Source organism: Macaca fascicularis, chromosome 10 (assembly GCF_037993035.2).
Source record: "Macaca fascicularis isolate 582-1 chromosome 10, T2T-MFA8v1.1".
NCBI lineage: Eukaryota > Metazoa > Chordata > Mammalia > Primates > Cercopithecidae > Macaca > Macaca fascicularis.
In genome coordinates, this window is record NC_088384.1 from 65,513,489 (window position 1) to 65,535,758 (window position 22,270).

Consider the following 22,270-nt stretch of genomic DNA (forward strand, 5'->3'; position numbering starts at 1 on the left):
GGAAGAATGAACACAAAGAAATGGTTAGCCAGCTGGTCAACCAGCAATCCTGATTCATAGCAGGGTATGTTTAATATTCAAATACACAACCTGGGTAAACTTAATTTCCATGGAAGTGATGTTTACCAAATTGAGCACTGCACTTTTCTGAATTCTGGAAAATGAGCATACAGCTGTAGAATTTTGCAGCTCACGTATCTCAAGGACTTTTGGGCTATCATTTGCTTCAGTGGAATAAACGGCCATGCAAAGAATTTGCAGCCACAGGCCTAACAGAGAAGAAGAAAACCATCACTGTTGGTTTTTTTCTAAGTCACAAACTTAAGTGAAAATAAGTCAATGTTGCCTTTTCCCAATCTCAACAGGGTGCTGAAGTTTTTTGGCTGGGTTTCTGGTATTTACTGCTCAGAAAATTTGTCTCCAGAGTCATATTTTTACAAGGACAGATTTTCCATAAAAAGCAAATTTTGGACATCAACTTGTTCTAAGACAAAAAAAATTATTTGTAGAGCTAGCCCTAAGAAAAAATGAGCTGCCTTACCTATAAAATGGTAATAATACCTGTTGTGAAGATTAAATGCAATAACAGTGCTGAGCCAGGGCCTGGCACAGGAGTTGAATAAATTGTGCTCACCTCCCCAGGTCCCCGAAGGAGCCGCACTGCCAAGTCTGAGGGATATCATTTCTCTGAGTCTGATAATTTCTAGATCAGTAAACAGTCAGGGCTTACTCAGGGAGTTTGAACCTCATGGGTGGCATAGAATTAAGGACTCACTACATGGACTAGATCTTGGGCAAGCAATGTGGGAGCTGGTGGAAAAGCCTAGAAAGGTCATTGCTTCTGCATCTGACAGGGGCCTGAAGTCACTGAGGTCAGCAGGAAAGGCTAGCTGGAAGAAAAGCTAGGTGTGAAGAAGGAACCCACAGGGATAGACTGGAGCCCATGTCTATTCTCACCACCATCAAACTTGATGATGCAGTTAACATGGAGAAGATAACTGGTGCATATGCCATAGAGCTATACCCGTGCAGCCCAGGACTTGGAGAAGCTGAAGGAAGGGGTGGATGGGAGCCGGGGGAACTGAGGGTCCAGTGCAGCGCTGCCCACAGCCTCCAGGTCAGTGAGTGTTCACAGGTGTTGAGGCTTCCCTTCTGCCTTCCAGACCCACACAACAAAAAACTAGGGCCACGCAGGGGAGGGAGCTCTGGGAAATGTAGTTCCACCAAAGCTAAGTTGACAGAGCAGAAAGCCATTACAACTTTCCTGAATAACGGATTACTGTGCTTGCTCCCAGAAAGCTGCTGGGAAGCAAGATAATGCATACAACAATATCCTATATATTTTGCCTCAACACACAAACTTGAGTTCCCCATTCTCTGTACTATGTAAATCTACCCAGAGACTTAAAACACACACAGCTATCCCTTGCTGAAAAACTTTATTCATGAAAATCTGTCCATAACTTAAAAGTCATTAACCTTCAGTTTTTTCATAAATATTAATGGGTAGGGAATAGAATGTACTTCATTTCAACCCAAGTTTTAAAACATTTACAGATAGGAAAATGTATCACTTAAACAACAAAAAGAAATTGACATAAGCAATGAACAGCAATATGAAAATTAAAATTAAGTTTATACATAAAATATAAAATAGTAAAAATTACTCTCATTCTCTCTTCTTTTTTCTGCACATTTTATTCATCAATTCTTAATTATACACTTAATAAATGTAGTGCAGAAAAACATAGGGCAAAATAAAGGCTGAACGTGAAAGTGCTTTAACATGTATGTGAATGGTACACATGTGGAAGAGACTCAACATGTGTAGAAGATGCTGCCACTTCACACCTCACTTGGCGTAAACACATGAAGGAAAATTTTGTGGGCTCACCCAAATAGGGCACACAGTTCAAAAGTGTCCCATGTGGTGTTCTTTGACTAGTGAACGTGGCGTTGAGTAAATTAATGAGTGTGTCTTTCCCTGAAACTGTAATATCAAAAAATTAATTCTTATACTGTGTTTATTTAGTGCATTTTGGAATAAGAAGCTTATTATACAAAAATAAGATGATGAAATGTATATGGAACCCAGAAAGGACCCAAACAGCCAAAGCAATCCTATGCAAAAAGAACAAAGCTGAAGGCATCAAATTACCTGACTTCAAAGTATACTACAAGTCTATAGTGACCAAAACAGCATAGTACTAGTATAAAAATAGACACATAGATCAGTGGAACAGAATAGAGAACACAGAAATAAATTCACATATCTACAGCCAACTGATCTTTGACAAAGTCAACAAAAGCACACACTTGGGAAGGGACACCCTTTTCAATGACTGATGCTGAGAAAATTGGATTGTCATATGCAGAAGAATGAAACCGGACCTCTGTCTCTCACCATATGCAAAAACCAACTCAAGATGAATTAGACTTAAATAAGATCTGAAACTATAAAAATACTAGAAAAAAACCTAGGGAAAACATTTCTGGACATTGGTCTAGGCGAATAATTCATGACTAATACCTCAGAAACAGATGCAACAAAACAAAAACAGACAAATGGGACTTAATTAAATGAAGAAGTTTCACAGCAAAAGAAACAATCACTAGAGTGAACAAACAGCTTGCAGAGTGGGAGAAAATATTTGCAAACTATCCATCTGACAGGGAACTAATATGCAGAATTTACAAGGAACTCAAACACTCAAAAAAAAGAAAGAAAGCAAATAACCCCATTAAAGAGTGAGCAAAAGACAGGCAGAGACATTTTTTGAAAGAAAATATACAAATGGCCAACAAGCATATGAAAAAATGTTCAACATCACCAATCATCAGAGAAATGCAAATTAAAACCACAATGACATATCATCTTATACCAGTCAGAATGGTTATTATAAAGTCAAAAATAGGTAGAGTGCAGTGGCTCACGCCTGTAATCCTAGCACTTTGGGAGGTCAAGGCAGGTGGATCACCTGAGGTCAGGAGTTCAAGACCAGCCTAGCCAACATGGTGAAACTCCATCTCTACTAAAAATAAAAATAAAAAAATTAGTTGGGTGTGGTGCTGGGCACCTCAGCTACTTGGGAGGCTGAGGCAGGAGAATCACTTGAACCTGGGAGGCGGGGCAACAAGAGCGAAACTTCCAACAAAAAAAAAAAAGTCAAAAATAACAAATGTCAGCGAGATGCAAAGAAAAGGTAGTGCAAACACACTGTTAGTGGGAACATAAGTTAGTACCACCTCTATGGGAAACAGTATAGAGATTTCTCAAAAGAACTACCATTCAATTCAGTAATCCTACTACTGGCTATCTACACAAAGGAAAAGAAATCATTATATCAAAATGATACCTGCACTCGTGTGTTTATTGCAGCACTATTCACAATAGCAATGATTTAGAATTAACCTAAGTGTCCATCAGTGGATGACTGATTAAAGAAAAAAAAAATATATATATATATATATATATAGAGAGAGAGAGAGAGAGAGAGATCACATTTTAGATATATATAAAGAAAATGTTATGTATTATGTGATATATATATAAAATACTACTCAGCTGCAAAAAGAATGAAACCATGTTTTTTATAGCAATATGGATGGAACTGGATGCCACTATCTTAAATGAAATAACTCAGAAACAGAAAGTCAAATACCACATGTTCTCACTTATAAGGCGGAGCTAAATAATGAGTACACATAGACATTGGCAGTGGAGTAATGCACACTGCAGACTCAGAAGGTGGGAGGGTGGGGGTGTGAGAGGTGAGAAATTACTTAATAGGTACAATGTACGTTACTTGAGTGGTGGATACACTAACAACCCAGACTTCACTGCTATGCAATACAGCCATGGAACAAAACTGCATTTGTACCTCTTAAACTTTTACAAACTTTTTAAAGGGGAAAAGTGGAAAACAAAAGCTGGAAAGTGGTACAGTTTTTCAGAAGTCATAATGATGAATGTTTGACATCATGTGAGTCACTACGTCAGTGAAGTCTTATAGGTCCTTCACATATGTGCCTCATCCAATTCTCAAAGCCACTGTCAAAGTGAGATTTTCATTTTAAAAAATGAAGTATGATAGGTTCCTGAAACACCGTTTACATTGCTAGAAATATCTTCTGTGTTCAGAAATTTGACTCCCAAAGCAAAAGAAATTGGGAAACCTGACAGACCGCGCTAACTGCCTATCCAATATTCATTCTTCTCCTTTCCTCACTAAGAGAAAGCCAATTTCATTTAGGACAACAATGTGCCTTGTTAAAAATATTGAGCCTTCCAGACTTCCCTGCAGCTAAGAATGGCCATGTGACTCAGTTCTGTCCAATTAGACATAAGCAGAAATGTACCAAATGGAGCTTCTGGGGAAGTATTGTTCCCCAGATAAGCAGCGTAGATTCAGCTGAGTGTTTACCTTTGCTCTTTCCTTCTTTCCCCACCCGGAATGCATTCTCTATGCCTGGAGACCCATCCTATGATACTGAGAGCAAAAGTCTCCAAATTAGGGTGCCGAGCCTGAAGAGGGAGGCAACCTGGACATTTATAATATCGGGAGCCCTGTGCTGGCCCTGAGTCATCCACCACTCGCCTTCCCACTGCATGGGAAAGAATAGCTGCTGTCATTTAAGTTTTCTGTTCCATCCAGTTGAATTCATAATTATTATAGAAAACATATTATTTCAGTTTACAGCTTATATTTCCAGTGTTCCACATGTTACAAACAGGGCTTACTGTTTTAAAAAAGTAAACTGGCTCTGTGATAACATAAAACAGCAACTAGATTTATCAAAAAATATATATTTTAAGAAATATGCACAAAATAAGAAATATTTAAATTAATAATCATTTCATTTTCATGGCCCAAAAATAAATACTTTGAAAATATTTCTTTTAGCTTACTAAAAAATTGTATTTCAGGTCAATGATGATAAAATATGATAATGTATCTCTGAATAGGATGGGTCATGGCCATGGGATTTACTTGTTAGTTCGTTTATTGATCTATTATTTGTTTATATCTAGAATCTTCACATACACAAACGTCTCATTAAAAATGTTTTTAATGAAAGATGAATGTACCACAGTGATTAAAATAGGGAGAAAAAATTAATAAAACATGTTTTTAAAAAGAGAACATAATCATAATTAAAAGCTAACTCAAGAATATTGAGGAGCCAGGCATGATGTCTCATGCCTGTAATCCCAGCACTTTGGGAGGCCTAGGAAGGCAAGTGGTTTGAGTTCAGGAGTTTAAGACCATCCTGGGCAATATGGTGAAATCCTGTCTCTACAAAAAATATAAACATTAGCCGGGCATGATGGTGTGTGCCTGTAGTCCCAACTACTTGGGAGGCTAAGGCAGGAGGATCACCCAAGCACAGGAAGTGGAGGCTGCAGTGAGCCATGACTGTGCTACCCCCACTTCAGCCTGGGCGATTGAGTGAGACCCTATCTCAGAAATAAAAATAAGAAAAAAGAAGAAGAATGAGTACAGCTAAACATTACATTTTGCTCTGAGCCTCCTGTAAGTCAAAGAAAAGAAACAAACATATTGAGTAACAGTACCCTTGTCAACTACCAGAAGGAAATGTGCCAGTTCATAAAAAAAAAAAAAAAGTCTGTTTACTAGCCAAAGAAAAAATCTAAGATAAATTTATTATATAAATATTTAAATAAGGTACCTCCAATCCTCCAATGATATAACAGTAGTTTGCATTTGTCCAGCACTTTACAATTTGCAAAGTATTTTTATTTTATCTTATGGCAACCCAAAAAAGTAGGCAAAGCAGGTATTACAATGATCCTTTTACAGATGAAGGAACTGAGACTCTAAGGCTGATACTATTAGCATAGCTCCACTAGACAGATCAGAAACTGAGGCTTACAAAGCTTAATAGAAAGCACCTGAAGAGATAGTAATGTTGGTTACTGAAATGAAGAAGGCTTGGGATGAAAGGAATACCATGGATGGATAAAATGCTTAGTCTATGTTAAGCTGGAGTTTCGTAAAAGACATGTTAAGGGAGCAGTTTCATACATGAATCTGGTGCTCAGGGGAGAAGCTCAGACTGGAGAAATCAATTAGGAATCATAAAGTATACACGGTGTTTAACATTATGGATCTGTTGACATCATCAACATATGAGAAAGTACATGTGAAGGCCAAGGACTGAGACATGCTAACATTTAGCAGGAAGGGGGATGGAGGGGAGGTGAGGGCAACAGAAAAGAAAACAGGTAAGCACATTGTGATGGCATTTCAAAAAGGAGAAAGTGGTCACCGAAGTCAAATACTGCTGAGATGTCAGGTAAGATTTGGATATTGGCTTTGCCAAGACCAGGCCACCAGTGGTTTTGATGAGAGACAATGCAGCGATGGGGATGACAGCCCTACTGGAGAACACAAAGAAGGGAATAAAGCAAAGAAGGGAGACAGCACCCATGAAGATCTCTGGACATTTGTTACAAACAGGAGCAGGAAAGTAAGTGATAGCTGAGTGTGGACTTCAAGTCAGGAAACAGCGAAAGCAACCAAGGCAAATTCTGAAGGGGACACAGGAAGGATGAAACTCACCAGTTTCTCTTTCCAACTCAGAACCTGAGGTCACACTTTTGTGTTTTCATAAATCTCATGTTGCATAGATTTCTTTTACCAGCCACAGCAAGAAGGATATGCAAAGAATATTTCTCCTATCTGTCCAAACTCTAACTAAGAGATGTTCTAGCAATTCAATCAATACATTCCTACAGTGCCCCTCTTTTATTTTTTTATGCCTTTGTGTGGCTTTTTTACTTCTAAACGCTGCCTCCTGGTCCCCACCTCATCTCCATGCCTTCACAGTTCTCAGAATAATTGGACAAAACCTAAGCATACCTTTATGACTTGGGGCCCAGGGCCCTGCAGGGGAAGGCAGAAGGTAATGGGAAAGGGTAGATGACATTTAAAAGTTATATCTTGCAACAAAAGCAAAAAAATGACAAATGGGATCTAATTAAACCAAGACCCTCTACACAACAAAAGAAGCTATCATCAGAGTGAAGAGATGACATACAGAATGGGAGAAAGTATTTGCAATCTATCCATCTGACAAAGGTCTAATATCCAGAATCTACAAGGAAATTAAACAAATTTACAAGAAATAAACCACATAACCCCTTTTAAAAGTGTGCCAAGGACATGAACAAACACTTCTCAAAAGAAGACATACATGCAGCCAACAAACATATGAACAAAAGCTCAACATCACTAGTCATTAGAGAAATGCAAATCAAAACCATAATGAGATACCATCTCATGCCAGTCAAAATGACTATTATTAAAAGGTCACGAAACAACAGATACTGGCAAGGTGTGGAGAAAATAGAACGCTTTTACACTGTTCGTGGGAGTGTAAATTAGTTCAACCATTGTAGAAAACAGTGTGGTGATTCCTCAAAGACCCAGAGGCAGAAATACCATTTGACTCAGCAATCCCATTACCGGGTATATACCCAAAGGAATATAAATCATTGTATTATAAAGATACATGCACACTGTGTTCATTGCAGCACTATTCACAATAGCAAAAACATGGAATCAACCTAAATGCCCATCAGTGAATGACTGGATAGAGAAAATACTATGCAGCCATAAAAAAAGAATGAGATCATGTCCTTTGCAGAGACATGGATGGATTTGGAAGCCATTATCCTCAGCAAACCAACACAGGAAGAGAAAGTCAAACACCGCATATTCTCACTTATAAGTGGGAGCTGAATGATAAGAATACATTGGCACGTGGGGGAGAACCACACACTGGAGACTTTTGAAAGGAGTGGAGGTGGGGGAAGGAAGAGCATCAGGAAGAATAGCTAATGGCCCCTGGGCTTAATACCTAGGTGATGGGATGATCTGTGCAGCAAACAACTATAGCGCGCATTTGCTTATGTAACAAGCCTGCACATCCTGCACATGTACTCATGAACTTAAAATAAAAGTGGGAAAAAATAAAATACTAAAAATAAATAAATAAATAAATTTTTAGAAAGTTATATCACGGCTAGGCCCAGTGGCTCACACATGTAATCCCATCACTTTGTGAGGCCAAGGAAGGAGGATCACTTGAGGCCAGGAGTTCCAAGACCAGTCTGGGCAACAAAGCAAGAACCCCATCTCTACAAAAGTAAAATAAAATAATCAGCCGGGCATGGTGGCCCACACTTGTAGTTCCTGTTACTTGGACTTGGGAGGCTGAGGTGGGAGAATAGCTTGAGCCCAGGAGATAGAGGTTATAGTGGCTGTGATTACACCACTCCAACCTGCGCAACAGAGGGAGATCCTGTCTCAAAATCAAAAACAAAAAAAGTCGTATTGTGTTCCTAGTGCTAAACCAGGACTCCCTGATCTCAAACCCACTTCTCCTTGCACCTCACTGATAGGAATTCTCAGCACCATTTACAGAATAAAGGTCTGCAAAGGAATTCAAATTATTGGTACCATTACAGTGAAACCCGGACAAATGGAAATGCTGGACACCAAATCAAGCGTGAGCTTGTACATAATCCCCAGAGACACCCCCGGCCCAATGTTAGACAACAGAGGCTCAGAGGTGGCTATGCCTTGTCCAAGGAAGAAAGATGCCAGGATTCCAGGGCAGTTGGGCAAATGGGAAACCGAGGAGACAAACACCTTGCTCCCAAAATATAAAACTGCTGCACAGTTTCATTTTTATTACTTATTTATAAAACTACTTTTTGAATCTACAGCTTAACAACTTTGCACAAACCGAACACACCCATGGAACCAGCCTCTAGATCAAGAGACAGACCCTTGCAATTCCATTTTCAAAGAGTTAACTGCATTCCATTTGAGATCCAGAATTCTGATGAGGCTGAAATTGTGCGATGGTCAAATTTTGTTCTTTGGAAATATTTATACTGTTCTTTTTTATTATCTAGTATACATTTAATCAGATGATCTTAAGTTATTCTGGATAGTTCTATGGTAACGGTTCAAAAGAACTCTTAGACGTCAAAATTAATTTCTGAGAGTTGTGAATCCAAATAAAATCCCCACATTCTCTGGATAGAAGGATACACACAAAATGGGGCAAGAACAGTACCATGTTGGTGGCAGGACTTAAATAATGGGTATAACAGCTTCCTGTAGAAATCTTTCATCTTTGCTATGTCTTTGACAATTTTCATAATAAAATTCTTGATTGCTTACAGTGATAATATTCAAGTTTTAGTCTCTCCCTTGAAAAAAGAATTTAATTGGATTAAAGCTGATTTTGTTAATGATCAGCTTAGTTTTAAACAAACAGATTTAATAATATTGTATCTGAATACTTTTTAAAATGTAAATTATTATCATTACTAAGAAAATGCAATGCCTGTTATGCATCTTTTCCAGATCCTATCCCTCTGCCAGTCCTTCACTGTCTCCACCACGGGACTTTAAAATGAAATCCTTTAGCTCAAGCATCAAAGGCCAACCTAGAATATCACAGCACACCTGTATTGTGCTGATTCCTTCCATTTAGGCTCATCAGAAGCTCATTTGAGGCGCGATTGCACTGACCCTGTTCAGCCAGCGGTCGGAAGGTTACATTCCAGTGGCCAGGGAGCCTTGATGAGTAGATAAGGCAGTCAGCAGCAGCCAGGTCAGCCCTTCCAGGAGCAAATCTCCTACGTGGTTCTGCCCCCATGGCTAGCACTCTCTGTGACAAAGGAAATCCAGAGCAAGTATATCTACAGAACGACAGGAAAGCGGAAAAATGTTCTGTGTGGTAGTGTGACTCTAATCCCGCACTTTTTACAAATGTCTGGGACAAAGCTGCAGCAGGGCAAACACGCATTTGAGGGCCGTTCACGCAAGCGCAGCTCCGGCGGGACGAGGGCCCGAAGGGGGCGCTGCTGTGCGCAGTGCTGGGTCGGAGGCGCCAGTGCTTTCTCCCGGGTGCGGCCTCTCCGTGGGACAGCCATTAATTACATCAAATGAAGAAAATGAGTTGCTTTCTTACAGGCCTTAAAAGTAAAAAGCACAAAAAGTGTGCAACATACAGCAGTCATGCTGGCTGAGCACGGCCTAGACACACACACCTGAAACAGCCACAAGCCCCCAACTCTTCTCCCAAGATAACTGTCCACAAAGCGAGGAGGCGTGCAGCCGAATGGCCGCAGCTTCAGGCTCCTCATGAACATCAAACAAGGAGGTAGCCACCGATTATCGGGTATTGATTGCGTGCTCAGTGTTTGCAAACATTTCCTCTTTTATTTCTTACCACAAACCTTCCCAGAACTGCTAACCCATTTTACAGATGATGACACTGAGGTCTGAGTGAAGACAAGATTTCAAATCAGTGAGTGGAGAAACCAGATTTCAAACCCAGCTTGACTTGACTCCAAAACTTACATCTCTTTCAGAGATATGCTAGACTATCCAGGGTTCAATATAACTCACTCCCTATAACTTCCTCCTCACAAAGCAAAACCTGAATAAGGTAAGGATGTTCAGAGTTAAAAACAAAAATCTCACAGCATCCAGTTCAGCTTGGACAAAATACTGTTTCAAAGTTAATTTTGTTCCTTTTCTGCCAGAACAAGTTTCGAAATTAATTTTTCCCATTCCATCAAATATGTTATTTGCTTACCACCTTGACCGTTCAGCTAGTGTTTAATTAAAACATGCCATTAAATCTAGTTGCTTTCTTACCTAAATAAATATATTTTAAATGGAAATTCGACATCACTACCATATAGAAAACCAGTATTACCATAAACAGAAGGTGACTTTCACAGCTGATACATAACTTTGAAAGGTGATATAAAAATATCTACCAATGCTCCAGCTACAGTCACTCTATACACTCTGTAAGAGCCAGGCATGGTGGCACACATCTATGGTCCCAGTTACTTGGGAGGCTGAGGTGAGAGGACCACCTGAGCCCAGAATTCAAGGCTGCAGTAAGCTATGAGTGTGCCATTGCACTCCAGCTTGGGCAGCAAAGTGAGACCTTATCTCTTAAAAAAAATACATAAATAAAATAACTCTACAAGGATGTGCAGAAAATTAATACTAGAGAAATAATGCCTCACCGACCGACAGAAAACCCCCTAAATATGGTGGGAAGGATGCTTAAGGCAAGGAAGTTTTTTACCTGTTGCCCAAGAGAATGAGCATTTGAACAGGAAACTAGTGCACACACCACCAAAAACAGTACACCTCTGCTGGGTCTTAGGAGACCTGGACCTCTATGACAACACTGGTTCACGGGACAATGGATTGTACCATACCTGATTCCAAACAAACCAGGAGCCTCAACTTCTTGGTGCAGCCAGTTCCAGGGAAAGCAGGGAAGTTTGGGCTCTGCCAATCCCTGACATCCCCTGTCATGGCCCCACCAGCCTCTCACCGTCCTTCACTACCTGTGCCACCCCAGTTCTTCATTCAGTCCCCAGAAGGCCTTGACCACAGTTAGCTGTCACCTAATCCCCGACAAGGTGTGGATGCCAAGACTTAAGCCTGATACTATGCAGCAGCAGATGTGCTTACAAAGCGGGACTAGGAGCCCTCAATGCCCACCAGATCCCCAGGAACTGCTTTTCTAATGCTGGACATTCATGCACTTTGAGAAGTAAGTGATGAGCTATTTAAGCCAGTGGGGCCTCAGATCATGCCATATAGACAACCAACTTTTAATGACATGAACTTTATACCTTACGTATAACCACATGTTATCTTTTCCTTAAAAACTTTAAAAGTCAAGCTGAATTAACCACAAAGAAATTCTCTTCCTGATGAATTAATGGCATTCGCAGCAAGCTGGATGAGATTGGAAACTATTATTCTAAGTGAAGTAACTCAGGAATGGAAAACCAAACATCGTATGTTCTCACTCATATGTGGGAGCTAAGCTATGAGGATGCAAAGTCATAAGAATGACACAATGGACTTTGAGGACTCAGGGGGAAATGGTGGGAAGTGGGTAAGGGATAAAAGACCACAAACTGGGTGCAGTGTGTACTGCTCAAGTGATAGGTGCACGAAAATCTCACAAATCACCACCAAACAACTTTCTCGTGTAACCAAACACCACCTGTTCCCCAATAACTTACGGAAATAAAAAAATTAATTAAAAAAAAAGAAATCGTCTTCCTGGCTATTACAGGAAAAAAACACACAAGAGAATGTCCCATATTTTAGAGACCATAAAACATGCAGTGGGTAATCCACAGCCTAAGTTTGTTGAGGTAGAAAAAGTAGTGTGTATGTGTGTGTGGTGTGTGTGTATGTGTGTTCTTTGTACTATTTCCTGACTAGAGGTAGCACTGTGTTGATACCTCTATTTTAGCATTTCTGGGAGAGATCAGAATCATTTCTTATCTGGATCACTAGCGCAATGGCCTGATCATCATATTTAATCAATCAATGAATGAGTGAAAAACTCTGCTACCTTTTTTGGAGGCCTTTCTCACATGAAATCAGTACTTTTTCACTCATTTTATTCCTACTTGTGAATCCTAAAATCAAGACATTTGAAGGAGGAAGTTTTGAATCACTTTCCTTCGAACTTGTAAGCAAAGGTATATTTAGCTTCTCAATAAAGGGCCAGTGACAAATCTGGCCTGGAGTCAACTGACCAGGTTGAGGTCCTGACCCTGTCATTTATGAGCTGTAGGTCCCTGGACTTCTCAGCCTCTGTGTTTCAGCTTTCATCTGTAGCATGGGTGGGATTTTTAGAAATAAACTCTACAATGGAGAATACTGGAAACAGTCCTGAAGTCCCAGGGGGAGAGAGGTAGGAGGGTCATTGATGTGTCGGGAACTCTATGGGAAGAGCAACAAGTGAGTGCTACAATCCCCCTTCTCCTGGACTACTGTGGGACTGAATGTCCACGGTAGTCACTCATTAGCAAGGCCTGTCCTGTGTGCTGCTACATTCCATGAAGCCTGAAGACCAAGGCTCTCACAGGGCACTGCACAGAGTACATGCCATTGAATGCAGTCAGTGAATGAATGAATGAATGAATGAATGAAAATTACTAGGTTTATTTTGCACAAAGTGACACTATAAAGGCAATAACTCTATTCATTATCTATTGGTATACAACAAATTTCCCCAAAACTTAGTGGCTTAAAACAACAAACATCTTACAAAGTTTCTGAGGGTCAAGAATCCAGGAGTGGCTTAATTGGGTTGTTCTAGATTAGGATATGTCATGAGGCTGCAGTCAAGCTGGCAGCCACAGCCACAGTCATCTGACAGCACAACCTGGGCTGGAAGATCTGCCTCTAGGAAGACTGACTCACATAGCTGTTGTCAGGAGACCTCCGTTCCTTGCTGACTGCTAGCAGAAAGACTCAGGTTTTTCAATCCATGGGCCTCTCACATAGGGCTATCATTGTGTCCACAAGACAGGGCACCTGGCGTCCTCCAGAGCAAGTGACCCAAGAGACAACAAGAAGGAAGCCACAGTGCCTTTCATCATTTAGTCTTGAAAATCACCCACCATTATCCTCACATGACTCTGTTCTTCTAGAAGCAACTCACTGAATCCAGTCCAGTCTACACTTAAGGGAGAGGAATCCAGTCCCATCTTTTGAATAGAGTATCAAAGGGTTTGTGGATATATTTTAAGCCACTATAATGACCATGTTTTCCTCCAACCCCCTCTAAGCCTATGACATAAAAGACATCATTCTCAGCCTACATTAAGATCTCCCAGCCCTGTCATTCCATATGGATCCCCTAGCCTACTCTCGCACATGCCCCGTTGATCTGCTTGGTGGTCCTCATGCATGCACAGTGCTTTCCCATCTTTCAGCCTTTCTTATCAATGTTCCTTTGAACAGGAATATTCTACAGACATTTGGGCATAGTTGAATCCTATCCATTCATCAAACTGAGCTTAAACTTCTCCATGGTGCCTTCCCCAAGCTCCACTGAAATCCTGAAGCCCTTTGTATTTTCTGGGGCACTAGTTATTTTCTTCCTCCAAATTGTACTAATGTCCATGACTTAACTTTCCCAATTAGACTGTAAGCTCTTTTTGCAGAAGGCCCAGGCACATCACAGTATGTTCGAGAGCATAATCAACTCCTTACTGGGAACTGGATCAAGCCTCAGAAAATGTTTTCTGTAAAGGGCCAGATAGCAAATATTTTAGGCTTTGCAGGCCATTTGGTCTCTGTCACAGCTACTCAACTATGTCATGTAGTATGAAGGCCGCCATAGACAAACGATAAACACATGCGTGTAGCTGGGTTCCAATCAAATCTTATTCACCAAAACAAGCAGCAGGCTGGATTTGGCACAGGGGCCATGGTTTGCCAACTGCTGAGCTAAAACATCTCCTAGGTATCATCAAGCTCCAGAATTCAGGCTTTCAATATAGGAGTTGCTGCAACTATTTTAACATGAATTTTTTGTTGTTGTTGTAAAATTGTGTTTATTTTCTATTTCTACAATCTAGGTGCTCTTCCTTTATAAGAAAAAAAAAAAGGAATACAACTTCACAAGTCCTTCTCTTTCATAGTTTTAGGAATTATTTTAAGGAAAAAGGGGCTGAATGAGATATACACATGTAATAATATAGTAGTCACTTTCTTATCATTCTTCTAATATGAAAGTCTCTTAATTCTTCCATATTTCCCTACCTCATGTGAAATGCAACTCATTTTATTCCCAGTTACAATGAAACTACAGTTCTGTCATGGCTAAACTGGAATTTCCATTCAAAGCTGAACTTTAGATTGTTCTAAAAGACGGCCTAAATACCATCTTTGACTCATATATTTAAATTATTACCTTCTTTGTAAGAAGAGATATGAATGAAAAGTAATAGTTGAAGAATCAGTGACTCACAATCATAAACATGAATACTAATATGACTATTTAAAGAATGAAGTTGAGCTTAATAAGTATATAATACAAAAATAAATAATTGTCAAGTTTCATGGAGACAGCAAGAGGATGTGAAAGGATATAAGCTTGAAAAGTCAAGTTATGGGTTTTCATGAGGAAATAACATTGCTGAACAAAGCCACTCTTAAAAAGCTCAACTCACCTTTACAACAGTGGATATGAAGCTTGAAAACCACCCGGGTGACAAATGAAACTTGCTATTTTCAGGGAAACGTCAGGATGCAAATTATATTCTTGTTTGAATAGAGCTAAAAGAGAGGCCACTATGTGTGTTTGACAGTGACAAATGGCTTCCAAAGAAAATAGGGTAGTGTCTGTCCGGTCCTGCCTTTGGGGAACCTGTTTTGCCGGCTGTCAATCCTTCAGCCCCTTTCTGTCTCAAGTGATCATGGGAAATGATCATGAATTACTTATTGTCCTAAATTTACATAGACCTCTTCATTTCAACTATTTCATATCACCTGAAACTCTCTAGACAAGGGGAGAAGAATGTTACCTGAAATGTAATTAATAAATAAATGTTCAAGGCATTCAAACCAGTTTTGACTGTCTTCTCTGTCTTTTCTGACCACAATTCTTTCCTGATTACCAGTGGAACTTTGAGGACAGCATATTTAAGCTTCAGTATCTCAACGTCACAATAAAATAAAGAAAAAGATGCTTATATCAGAAGTGAGAAGATACATACTTCAGTCAATTCCGTGATAATGAACTGCAAAGGGTCCCAATTGGTAGTTGTCTTATTATTTTGCTGAGTGAGTTAGAGCTGGAAATTAATGGAAGAATCTAAAAAGGGTTTTTTTTTAACACGATGCAAAGATTCCTATTTTAATTGTGGGATATTATTTGTAGTGAAGCTTACTAAAATGCTATATAAGAATATGATTGTCTCATCAATACGAGAATGAATAAATTATGGGATGGGGGGTGTTTTGTTTATTTGTTAGTTTTGAGATGGAGTCTCACTGTCACTAGGCTGGATTGCAGTGGCAGGATCTCGGCTTACTGCAACCTCCGCCTCCCAGGCTCAAGCGATTCCCCTGACTCAGTAGCTGGGACTACAGGCACGCACCACCATGCCCAGCTAATATATATATGTGTGTGTGTGTGTGTGTGTGTGTGTGTGTGTATAGTATTTTAGTAGAGACGGGGTTTCACTGTGTTGGCCAGGATGGTCTTGATCTCCTGACCTTGTGATCCGCCCATCTCAGCCTCCCAAAGTGCTGGAATTACAGGCGTGAGCCACCAAGCCCGGCCCAAATTATGGTTTATTTTTATAATATGATACTACCCCACAATAAAAAAGAACAAACTACTGGTACCCATAAAACATGAGTGGATCTCACAGACATAATGACAAGCAAAAGAAGCCAGACACAAGCGAGTACTCACAGTATGAGTCTGTTTATATGAAGGTGAAGAACAAGCAAACCAATATATAGTGATAGAAGCCAAGACAGTGGTTAATTCTGGGGAGAGATGAGGTGTAGACTAGGAAGGGGCATGAGAAACCATTATTAAATTCTTGATCTCAGTGGTAATTACATGGATCTATACCTTCATAAAAATTCAGCAAGCTGTACTTAAGACAATTGTACTATGTGCACCTTCCTGTACCTATGCTAACCCTTAATTTTAACCCCCTGGGGGTCCTCCATAACCATGCCTAACAGCATGGTCTCTTGTGTGCCCAGTTTTCAGCTTTTGATAATGATTCCCTGGTGAGATAAAGATGAGTAGAAGTGGGAGGACCTGCTCATAGATAAGACTTCATAACCTTCATTCTGACAGCCTCTGATGCAATGTAGTAAACAACACACCCTAAAGAAATAATCTAAGACCTAGACAAATCCACATGTTCAATAATATGTATTGCAAAGTGATTTATAAAAATAGTAAGATTGGAAACAACCTACATGTCCACCTAAAAGGAACTAATTAATTAAACTGTAATATGTCCATATCATGGAGCATCACCCAACCAGTAAGTTATTTATTTGAAGAATGCATGGAGCACTTGACAGGGATTATGTCATCTAATCCTCATAAAATTATAGGAGGTATATCTTATTATCATTCACATTTTACAGAGAAGGAAATTGGGGCTCAGCATGGCTGTTTTCAGGAGGCCTCAGTCCCTAAACACATGAACCTCCACACGAGGTGCTTGAGCCTCCTCACAACATGGCAGCTGGCTTCCCCCTCCCCCAAGCAAGTGTCCTTGTGAAGCACAATGGGAGCCACAATGTCTTTTACGACCTCACCTCAGAAGTCACACACTGTCATGTCCACAGTGTCCTGTTGCTAACGTGAGTCAGCTCTAATCAGTGTGGGAAGGGACTACCAAAGAGTGTCAGCAGCAGAAAGGGAGGGTCAGCAGGTCCCACTTGGAGGGTGGCCCCAAAAGAGGTCTGCAGGAAGAGCAAGTTGCCCCCCAAGAGTTTTCTTGGGTTTCGCTGGGGAATCAAAGACCAAACCATAGAGGCTGTTGCTGAATACTTCTGCCAGATTTTTGGTTGCTGCATCTTTCCAAGCTATTCTGGGAATCATTTCTTCAGGGACTAAGGAACAAATTCTCTCCTTGCTTGGTGATGTTGAGCACTTGGCAGGGTTGACGACCTAACAGGCAAGTATGTGCATGTGTCAGGCCTGCAGGCACAACAGCAAGCTGATCACCTACTCAGATGAAGCGAGCCCCTGTGCAGAAGCAGTTCTTCAGTCCACTGCCTCTTTTCCTCCTTAGGCTGTCAATTCCTCACCTTTTCCACATACACCTTTCCCATTCCACATGGGTACATTTTCTAGGAAAAGTGTTCATACTTTCATCCAGAAAACAGAATGGAATGCTTGTTACCTACTAAGCCTCCCTGACGGTTGCTGGGGACTCAAATGCTGAGCGTAATCAGTAGAACAGGCAGCAAGTGGCAATGTGGGCAGCATTCCAAATCTCTTAGCCTCACCAATGTAGAATCTACAGAATCACCTGCAATTCAAGTTAGAAGATTGCAGTCCTGTTTTCTAACAGTAAGTAATTTCCATCACCATGACAGCAGACGTGTGCCCTGGGATAAGATGAGTGATGTTCCAAGTCACCACCCTAAATGAGGTCCAGGACTGACAAAGATGGACCTTACCTTCCTCAAGTTCTTCTTCCAAAAACCCAAAGATCTCACTTGCCCAGAGCTCAGGCATCAGAACTGATGGAAAAACAATGTAGTCTTAGGAGATACCAGCAAGGTAGCACCTGAGTTCCCAAGAGAAACTGTTTTGAGGTCTCCTCTAATATAATTTTGGTTGAGGAGTAACCTGAAGCCCTATACATTTTGTAACCAAGACCAGAAAAAGGATATGAGGAATGTGTGAAAAATATCTCTTAGTTATATTTCAGGTAGCACCTTTCTCTGAGAAGCTCAGAGGCTGTTTGAACACAAGTCAACATTATATATGGTGCTTCTGTTCATGCCTGTTTGCTTGGATTGCTCAATCCTGCTTCCACTGTGGATTCTTTGTTTCCTTTCTTTTGCTTATTGCTGCTCACGGTTGTAACGGCGTTCTGTTATATCCATTTACCTAAAGGACTTGAGACTTATGTTTTAGGAATCTAGAAGACCAAGATGACAAGCTTAAAAATGGAATTTTTTATGATTGCAACATGGTGATTCACCCTTTTATATATTACAAGTTCAATAAATGCATCAGCACACTGAGAAATATTTACAGCATGTCCTGCTTTTGTCAAAGTGCCAGTGAATGCACATACAGCCGCTGGGAGCAAAAATGTCTGAAGAAGCAGAGACAGATGTTCTTCTTCCTGTAGGATTAGGTTCAAGGTGATTCTCCCGAGAGTGTGGCACATAACCCTGTGCAGGTCAAAGTGATAGCTTTAATAGGAGATTTGGCAGTATTTAGATGGAAAGATGGAGATTGGATTTGAGGCTGCAGTGGGGCTCTCTAAGCCTGACTCTGAAAAGAGGGAAACCTACACCTCTTTGGTTCCCTGTCCAGTTCCAGGTAGGGTCACTGGATCTCCCTACAGAAGGCTTCAGAAGAGTGAAAGGAGGAGAAAGGCTTGCCCTGGGTTGCTTGTGGCACCGGAGCCAGGGGATCTAGGGATGTTTTACTCACTCATGAGAGAGGCAGTACAAAAGAGGAGAAGCTGGGCCCTGGGTTTGTGTTTAAGACCCCATAACCCCACCCTTGGGCAGCACAGACCTTAAAAAGAGTAGGTTATCACCAATTATATTATCTACTTCTTGGGGGAAGAGGAAGCAGAGGAGACACTAAAAGTTCCCATTCCAATGTTGCTTCCCCCTGAAAAGCAGAGAGAAAACATGAGAAGGGAAATACAACCGACCTTGAATAATCTGGGTCTGAACTGTGTGGGTCCACTTATACATGGATTTTCTTCTACCTGAAAATCTTCTTCTGCCTGTGCTACCCCTGAGACAGCAAGACCAACACTCCTCCCCTTCCTCCTCCTCCTCAGCCTATTCCATGTGAAGACAATAAGGATGAAGGCCTTTATGATGATCCACTTCCACTTAATGAAGAACAAATATATTTTATCTTCCTTATGATTTTCTTAATAATATTCTTTTCTCTAGCTTATTTAATTGTAAGATTACAGTATATAATACATATAACATAGACATATGTGTAAATTGCTTATGTTATCAAGAAGACTCCTGGTCAACAGTAGCCTATTAGTAATTAAGTTTTGGAGAAGTCAAAAGTTATAGGCAGATTTTGGCTGCAGATGATGTTGGGGGTGGTGCTGGTGCCCCCTAACCTCCATGTTATTCAAAGGTCAACTGTAAGTCTGCCCATTTCACATGCATTTGTTAGAAGGGGGGGTCAGTGAAAACACTTTTTTATTTATGCACATAACTAATATTCTTCATTCTTGAGGGTTGAAGGCAAAGGAATTTGGCCAAGAATTTAATCCCAGCCTCTGTCTTGACAATCACAGTTACACAGCTACCATGACTTTGCAGGGAGAAATGAGAGAAATAATTAAGACCGTGTCATCCCAGTCCTCTGGGGTCACCAAGCAGTAATCTTATGATTTTTCCTCTTCCACAAAGTATCAAATTGGCTTCTCCCTCATTGTACCCACTGCCTCCCCATCCACACCCAAACCTGGGGCAGCATTCTCCATGTGGCTCCAATTCAGGTCAAACTTCATCCCACACTGGTGATTTCTGTTGGCTTGGTCCCTACAGAAGGGAACGCGGTAACAGTAGTTTTGTGGCTTGCACGATTTATGTTATGAATAAAGCACTTACATGCTTAATCCCTTTTAGGCCTAGTCAATTGTCTTTCAGGCCTAAGGTACTATTTGCGTCACTGCCTACATGTCCCAAAAGCAATAAAAATCCTTGCCTAGTTTTCTGAGTCAACTGACTACTGGGACCAATATTGCCTGAACAGCTTTCCTACTGTATATACTTCTTTGGATCTGTCGCAGGCATAGTCATATATGTGACTGCAAGTCATAGGTTGTGTTTGCGTATGAGTGATGAATGTGACTGTCCCCACTGGAAGTGTGGCTCCAGCCAAGCTCAGGATAGGAACACCAGCTAGATGAACAAACAATCTAAGCTGACCCCTGCTGGCAAAACAGCTGCCACTCAGCTCACTCCTTCCCTCCCTTTTTGACATGTCCAAACACTTTCACTGTTGCCTTCACTGAGGTGCCAGTCCTTAGATGTGGTTGATACACGGAGCTGTGGAGTCATAAACAGGACTTAATTTCAAAAGACCTGGTTCAAATTCTGGTTCTGCACTTAATAGGCATGTCACCTTGAGAAAATCATTCTTAGTCTCAGATTTATAACCTACAAGATGAGAATAAGTGAGAATGTATTCTTTAAAAGCCGGGGGTAGGGGGTAGAGACAGAGTATTGCTCTGTCACCCAGGCTGGAGTGCAGTGGCACAATCAGCTCACTGCAGCCTCTGGCTCCTGGACTCAAGCAGCCCTCCTACCTCAGCCTACTTAGTAGCTGGGACTACAGGCATTTGCCACTCTAGCAGGCTAATTATTTTTATTTCCTTATAGAGATGGGGGCTTCACCATGCTGCCCAGGCTGGTCTCGAACTACTGGCCTCAAGTGATCCTCCCACCTCAGCCTCCCAAAGTGCTAGGATTGCAGGTATGAGCCACTGTGCCCAGCCTTCTAAAAGTTGTATGTGTGATTCCAGCTACGGTGGGCTAGCTTAGAATAAACCAAACCCTCTGTACAGAACAACTAGAAAACTTGGAAAAAAGTCATGAAAAATATCAGTTTGAAGATATCAGAGTACTGTGAAATCTACCTGAATCTGAAGAGCCATAATCCAAGACAGAAGAAAAACATGTCCAACGTTTCTCTTTGAGAGACTGATGGATTCCAAAGCAGCAGCCTAGGGGCCTAGCAACTGAAGGGGAGGAGAACAGAGAAGGAAGTGACAGCTCCAAAAGTCTGAGATACATTAGACATAACTTTAAGCAGTCTCACAAAGCTGGGTGAGGGAAACAAAAATTAGAACTCAGAGCCTGACAAAGAAAAGAAGCTCTGGAAAACACCACAGGCTTTGGATTGGGACTGTTGCAGGGATGAACCCTAGGAGTAAGGCAAACTAGAATTAAACAAGCCATGACAAACACTGGCTCACCTCCTGGCTAGACTGATGATCTTTCCTTCCATCACAGCCTGCCTGAAGCATAAGTAAACCCTATCTATAGGAAGATAAGACTGTCCAGAACCTCCAACTCTCACTAAATGTATTATATATAATATCTGGCATTTAATAAAAAGTACCAGGCATACCAGGAGATAAGACAAAATGATAATACACAAGTTTAAAGAACAGTCTTATACAATGTAATGTAAATGTAAATGTAACCCAGGTAACAGAGTTGTCAGAAAAGAACTTTAAAATAGTTGTGATAAACATGTTCTAGAAAATAGAAGACAAAAAATTTCAGCATATAAATCCAATTTTAGCAAAGAATTAAATGCAGGTTCTGTATTGAAAAATAAAGAAACTGAAAATAAAAGCTAAACAGATGGGTCCAAAACCAGATTAGACTTGGAGGAAGAAAGATCAGTAGAAATTAAACAAACTGAGGCACAGAAGAAAAATAGATGGAAAATACGGAAAATACATAGTATAACTGGAATCTCAAAAGTAGAGGAGAGAGAGAATGTAACAGATGCAATATTTAAAGAAATAATGACCCAAAACCTTCCAAAAGCAATGGAAGACAGAATATCTTACATTTAGGAAGTGCTATGAACTCCAAGAGAAAAATATACAACGAAAACCACATCTAGGCCTATCAGGGGTTTGTTAAGCAGAGCAAACAGA